The 7500-nt window shown below is 45.1% G+C and overlaps 1 protein-coding gene across 1 annotated transcript in view; it reads right to left on the minus strand.

Annotated features, from left to right (window-relative positions):
- Window positions 1–7500, minus strand: part of LOC137654699 (uncharacterized) — an 85001-nt gene that overhangs the window by 76420 nt on the left and 1081 nt on the right. The gene's annotated exons all lie outside the window — the stretch shown is intronic.

Genomic DNA, 7500 nt, shown 5'->3' on the forward strand with positions numbered 1-7500 from the left:
TCGAACTTCTTGGTACATAGAAACTTCAGAACCACATCCAGGTTCCAAGATGGGGGCCTAAACTGAACCTGCTTAGTTATCTCAAAAGACTTCACGAGGTCTTGCAAGTCTTTATTTTGAGACAAATCTAAGCCTCTATGCCTACAGACAGCTGAGAGCATACTCCTATACCCTTTGATTGTGGATACTGCCAGTTTAGCATCCTGTCTGAGGGATAACAAAAAATCCGCAATTTGACTCACAGAGGTAGTGGTTGAGGAAACTTTGTGCTGCCTACACCAAACTCTAAAAGTCTCCCACTTAGATTGGTAGACCCTTTGTGAAGAGACCCTCCTCGCTCTGGCGATAGCTTTTACAGCTTGTGCCGAAAATCCTCTCGCTCTGACAAGCTTCTCGATAGTCTGAAGGCAGTCAGTTTGAGAGCGAGGGGGTTTTGATGATACCTCTCGAAGTGGGGTTGTTTGAGAAGCTTTGGACTTGCAGGAAGGCTTCTTGGGAAGTCCATCAACATGTCCACCACTTCCGTGAACCATTCTCTCGTTGGCCAGAATGGAGCTACTAGGATCATTCGTCCTGAATCTAGGAGAGCGAATTTCCTGACGACCAGATTGATGATCTTGAACGGGGGAAACGCATGTATGTCCATCCCCGTCCAATCCATCAAAAAGGCGTCTACCGCTATTGCCTCCTTGTCCGGAACTAGGGAGCAGTAGTTGGGGAACCTCTTGTTCTGGTTGGAGGCGAAAAGGTCTATTAAAGGTCTCCCCCACAACTTCCAGAGACTCTGACAGACCTACTGGTTGAGGGTCCATTATGTGGGAAGAACTTGCCCTTTCCTGCTGAGCATGTCTGCTCTTACATTCCTTTGTCCCTGTACGAATCTTGTTAACAGTTCTATCTTGTTTTCCTTCGACCATAGAAGGAGCTCGCTTGCTGTTTCGAACAGAGACAGAGAGTGAGTCCCCCCTTGCTTCCTGATGTAAGCTAGAGCCGTGGTGTTGTCCGAGTTGACCTCCACTATCTTCCCTGACACTGAGTCTTTGAAGGCCTTTAGCCCTAACAGAATGGCCATCAACTCTTTTCTGTTGATGTGCCATCCGATCTGACTCTTTTCCCAAGAGCCTGAGACCTCCTTGCTTCCTAGTGTTGCTCCCCATCCTGACTCAGACGCGTCTGAGAACAACACTAGGTCTGGGTTCTTCTTGTACAGGGAGATCCCTTCTCATAACAAAGCTGGATCCAGCCACCACATCAGATGATCCTTGACTTCTGCTGGAATGGGGAAGGAAAAGGAGTCTTCCTGTGTCTTCCTGTTCCACACCTTTGATAGGAAGTGTTGAAGAGGTCTTAAGTGCAGTCTCCCCTAAGAGACAAACTGTTCGAGAGAGGAAAAAGTTCCCAGTAAACTCATCCACTCCTTCGCTGAGCACTTCTGTTTCTTCAAGAATTCTCAGACCTTCTCGAGGCACTGAATTCAGAACTATCCCCAAATAGAGAATAGTCTGATTCGGCTCGGTCTGAGATTTCTCCCTGTTGATGACGAGACCCAGTTCTTGAGCCATCATGAAGTCTTTTGTAAGTCCTCCAGACATTTTTCTTTCGACCGTGATCGTATCAACCAGTCATCCAGATAAAAGGATACCCTTATCCCCTCTTGATGCAGCCAGCCTGCCACATTTGCCATTATCCTGGTGAAGACTTGAGGAGCAGTGCTGAGACCAAAGCAAAGTGCCTTGAACTGGAAGCACTTGCCCTGGATCATAAATCTCAGGTATTTCCTTGAAGTTGGATGGATGGGGACGTGAAAATAAGCGTCCTGCAAATCGAGAGACACCATCCAGTCCCCTGTACGTACTGCTGCCAGCACAGACTGAGTCGTCTCCATGGTAAATTTCCTCTTTTCCACGAAGACGTTCAGAGAGCCGACATCCAGGACGGGTCTCCATCCACTCGAGTTCTTCTCTCTCTTCAGAGACGAAGAAGTGACTGGCAAACGCTTCCGAGCCGAGCGCGATAAGAGGTCTTGAGTGGCCTTTTGTGCAAGAGAAAGCGTAATATCTCTGACAAGGGCCTCAGGAAAGAGATGTTGTGAATGGGGGGCGTAAAGGAGTTCAGACTTCTGCGCAACAGTCACAGATCTCGAAGCAAAGGAACATAACAGGGCCCTCTTCTTCAAGACTCCTGCCGAAAAAAGGGAAGCCAACTCATTAGATCCATTCCTCAGAGCTTTATCCATGCATGACATGATACTCGTCAGGTCTTGTGTTTCCTCCATTTGCTCTGCCTTCCTGGCCAGAGTCCCTAGAGACCAGTCCAAAAAACTAAAAACCTCAAACGCTCTGAAAATCCCTTTGACGAGGTGATCAAGTTCAGACATTGACCACATAACCTTAGCAGAGTTAAGGGCATGCCTTCTGGCAGAGTCCACAATACCAGAGAAGTCACCCTGGGAGGAGGCAGGAACTCCCAGACCCAGAGGTTCTCCAGTCTCGTACCACATGCCAGCCTTCGAAGCAAGACGAGCTGGTGGAAAAGAGAAGGTGGTCTTAACCGCTTGTCTATGCTCCTTCATCCATTCGTCTACTTTAGCGAGAGCCTTCTTAGCAGAAATAGAGAGCTTCATCTTGATGAAGGCCGACTGTTTCTTGGCCTTCTTCCTGCTCAACTGAGATTGTGGAGAATGAGGAGCAGAAGGTTGAAACTCCTCCCCATACAGCTCAAGGAGGGAGCGAGAGAGAACCTTAAAGTTGCCAGCCGTGTCCGCAGGCTTGTCTTTGTCCTCTGAGACCTCATCAAGATCCTGTCCCACCCCTACTACAGCTTTCGTTCGGGTAGAAGGTTCACCTGAATCCGAAAGAGGAAAATCGCAGGATGCGTCCTGTAAAAGAGGGCAGCAAGCAGCCTGACACCGAGAACCGCTTGCGTCCTGGCGCCGAGCACAGGTGTCGTCCTGGCGCCACGAGTCGGAAGCGTCCTGGCGCCGAGCGCTAGAAGAGTCCTTGAGGCGGTAGGCGGAAGCGTCCTTGTGCCGAGAGCTGCAATCGCCCTGGCGACAAAAAGCGGCATCGTCCAGGCGCCGAGAGCGAGAGGCGGAATCGTCCTGGTGCCAAGAGCGAGAGACGGAATCGTCCTGATGTCGCGTATTGCTTGAGTCCTGGAGGCGAGCAGATAAGGAAGAAGCGCGGTGTCGTGCCTTTGACGAAGCGCGCTGAGGTTCCCTAGGAGAGGAACCTCGTTCCCTCTTAGAAGCTGATTTCTTGACAGGTAACGAGTCGTCCTTACGTCTGTCCGACTGGGAGGGAGGGCGGCTAAAAGCTTGCACCAAAGAGAAAAGTTGCTCTTGCATAACCGTCATAAACGATTTAGCGACTGCTGCTGGATCCTGCGGTTCCGAAGGAGACGGCTGTGGACTAGCGCTGGTAGAAAGAGAAGGATCTTTCGCTGGTCTTTCTTGACTTTCGTCCCTTGGTTTTGTCCTCTTCACAGGAACGGTATCCAAATCGTCCTCCGAAGGACAAGGTTCGTGGCTATTAGAACCGGGAGAGTGAGAACGAGACTGTTCATTCCGGTTCCACCTCCTCTTAGTCGGTCTTGAAGCCTCATACTGCCATTTGCGTCTGGGAGAGGGGTTCGGGGAAGACACCATCACATCCGACACACCTTTCCCGTTGCGGTCAAGAGCAGTCTGGGAGCTTGCAACAGGACTGTCCGAGGCGACGGCTGACAGAGGATACGTACCTCTCACCCCCTTTCGGTCGTCGAAGTACCTTCTCCCTTGATGCTGGGAGCTTGGTAGAGGTCTAGACCTAAGGTAATGACAGGTTCGATCAGTCGCCACCTCCACTGCACTTTCACAAGCACTAACTTCACTCTCACTCTTACTTTTTAAGGCTTAAGTTGATCTTTAATAGCCTTCAACTTGGCCGCCATCCTGGCGTACCGAGGGTCATCCGCAGGTACAGATCCTGTAGAAGGGGCAGGAGTTACTACCTCAGGGGAAGGATCAACTTCCAAAGAGGAATTAATTAAAGGTTCAATGGAGATATCTAGACTAGGTTCACTAGTAGACTTAGATTTAGATCTAGAAGCGCTCCTTACTCTATCTAGCTCTAATTTGCGCACATAGCGCTTCATAGCTAACCAATCTTTCTCATTCAAAATCTCACATTCTTTGCACCTATTATCCAGTGCACAATCAAAACCACTGCAATCCAAACAAACCGTGTGAGGGTCTACCGAAACTTTCGGTAACCTCACCTTGCATTCCTCATTCGCACATACACGAAAATGAAGTTTCTCACTCATATTAAACCAAACCAAAAAATATCTGAATAAACAAAAACATGATTGCCAAATCCCCAAATCAATGTACTTCACCAAAAAGAAGTCCGGTACAGCGACACAGGGAAAGCGAAACAAAAAACTCTAATGGCGGACCAACGATGTTGTCGATCCGGCCGGCAGAGATGATCTGAGGAACAGAAAACGGGAATGATTCCAAGTATCACCCTGTAAGGGTTGTTAACCACCTAACCGCACAACCACCACAAGGCGGTTCCACGATTTTTGAAAAATTCTGCCGAACGTCAGAGACTAAGCAACAATATATATATATATAACTGCCAGGTAAGTTCTATTCATAAAATTGTACTTTAGTCTCATGAGTCTTTCCAAATATTATATGCCATGTTATCAAATTATCTATTCTAAAAATTGCAAGCCAATGTTGCCAATTTGCTAATGTTTAAACTTTTTTTCGCTCCCTTCAAACCAAATGTTTTGTTTTTAGTTACTGTACTTAAAAAAATATCTCTGGAATGTACTATATTTGTTTGAGTCACTTTCATTATTAAAATTAAATACAAAAAGAAATCTGTTTTCCTGAACAATGCTAAGAAATAAATGCAAGCATTATTTCACATAAACACAAGAGGAAGTGGGAGCGTGCGGGTCTACTCGAAGCAAAAAGAGAGCATCAGGTAAGATAGTTTGGGAACCACTACTCTAAAAGAAGTTGGAACCAAGTGCTAACTGCATTTCAGGATTTATCTGGTGAGACATCAGTCTCATACCAGCTAGTTTTCCCAGACTTCCTGACCCACTAAATGACACAATTGATAGCTTTTAATTTAAATTATCCCTAATGAGTCAATATGGATGAAAATCAACACATTATCCTCAAATAGAAATAAATTTCTACCTCATACTGGGACTGAATCCTAGCACATTCAAATGAAAGGCAAGGTTGCAACTAATCATGTCACCAGAGGCTATAAAAGAAGTCGTAACCCAAGTGCTAACTGTATTTCAAGATTTATCTAGGATTAAAACTGGTAGACGAGAATGACCATGAATGGGAGGTAAATCAGTTGTTGTTTGCGGATGATACTGTACTGGTTGCAGACACAGAAGAGAAGCTTTGCCGATTAGTGACAAAATTTGGAAGGGTGTGTGAGAGAAGGAAGTTGAGAGTTAATGTGGGTAAGAGTAAGGTTATGAGATGTACGAGAAGGGAAGGTGGTGCAAGGTTGAATGTCATGTTGAATGGAGAGTTACTTGAGGAGGTGGAACAGTTCAAGTACTTGGGGTCTGTTGTTGCAGCAAATGGAGTGGAAGCAGATGCATGTCAGAGAGTGAATGAAGGATGCAAAGTATTGGGGGCAGTGAAGGGAGAGGTAAAGAATAGAGGGTTGGGCATGAATGTAAAGAGAGTTCTATATGAGAAAGTGATTGTACCAACTGTGATGTATGGATCGGAGCTGTGGGGAATGAAAGTGATGGAGAGACAGAAATTTAATGTGTTTGAGATGAAGTGTCTAAGGAGTATGGCTGGTGTATCTCGAGTAGATAGGGTTAGGAACGAAGTGGTGAGGGTGAGGACGGGTGTAAGAAATGAGTTGGCAGCTAGAGTGGATATGAATGTGTTGAAATGGTTTGGCCATGTTGAGAGAATGGAAAATGGCTGTCTGCTAAAGAAGGTGATGAATGCAAGAGTTGATGGGAGAAGTACAAGACGAAGGCCAAGGTTTTGGGTGGATGGATGGAGTGAAGAAAGCTCTGGGTGATAGGAGGATAGATGTGAGAGAGGCAAGAGAGCGTGCTAGAAATAGGAATGGATGGCGAGCGATTGTGACGCAGTTCCAGTAGGCCCTGCTGCTTCCTCCGGTGCCTTAGATGACCGCGGAGGTAGCAGCAGTAGGGGATTCAGCATTATGAAGCTTCATCTGTGGTGGATAACGGGGGAGGGTGGGCTGTGGCACCCTAGCAGTACCAGCTGAACTAGGTTGAGTCCCTTATCAGGCTGGGAAGAACGTAGAGAGTAGAGGTCCCCTTTTGTTTTTGTTTCATTTGTTGATGTCGGCTACCCCCCCCAAAATTGGGGAAGTGCCTTGGTATAATTATGTATGTACGGTATGTATTTAGTGAGACAACTGTCCCACACCAACGAGTTTTCCCAGACTTCCTGACCCACCAGGTAACACAATTGATAGCTTTTAATTCGAATTACCCCTAATGAATCAACATGGATACAAATCAACACAACATTGTGCTCAAATAGAAATAATGTAAATTTATACCTCATAATAAAATACTGTAAATTTATACCTCATAATGGGATCGAACCCTAGCAACTTCAAATAAAAGGCAAGTTGGCTACCAATCATGCTAACAGAGGCTTAAAAGAAGTCTGAACCCAAGTGCTAACTGCATTTCAGGATTTACCTGGTGAGACATCAGTTTCATACCAGCGAGTTTTCACCAACTTCCCGATCCACCAGGTGACACAATTAATAGCTTTTAATATGAATTACCCCTAATTAGTCAATATGGATGAAAATCAACAAAATATTTTATTCAAATAAAAATAAAAATCTTCACCCTTATTAACAATTGTGAAAAACTGAATAGAAGCTGCATGCAACTTCCCCTTTAAAACATTCTATCCAAGTATCACTCCTTGATACTTCTTTAATATTATTTCCTAAATAAGGATATTTAACACGTCATTTCTTGATACTATAGCCACCAATGTATTCAAGAGCTTCTTCCTCGATTACTCCCTTTCTTTTGTGATATATTCATCTTTGTCAGGTTCGTGCAATTTTTCAACTTTTTACTTTAATTTCCTTCCCTACCATCATTTTTAGGATAAATTCCAAGTTCACAGCTTGTGGAGGATCATGGTGACCTATTTACCTTATACACCCAAAGAAATGTTCAAGGCAATCTTGATTTAATCTTTGTGTAAGTAGGTAGTCAACACTATGAGAGCCTTTTAACATATCAAGCAAAGCACTGGCTGACTTAAATTTCATTCCTAGTAATCGAGACTTCATGTCATCTTTGTAATCCTCTAGTTTAAAATAAATTGAGCAAACAGTAGCATACACAATGTTAATTCTAGCTGCACAACAACATGCAGGTATACACTGGACACTGATCTATGTATGGCTTTGCTTTTGGAAAATGATGGCATTTAACATTTGAGCTTTTAGTTTT

The sequence above is a fragment of the Palaemon carinicauda genome, chromosome 15 (assembly GCF_036898095.1).
Source record: "Palaemon carinicauda isolate YSFRI2023 chromosome 15, ASM3689809v2, whole genome shotgun sequence".
Taxonomy (NCBI): domain Eukaryota; kingdom Metazoa; phylum Arthropoda; class Malacostraca; order Decapoda; family Palaemonidae; genus Palaemon; species Palaemon carinicauda.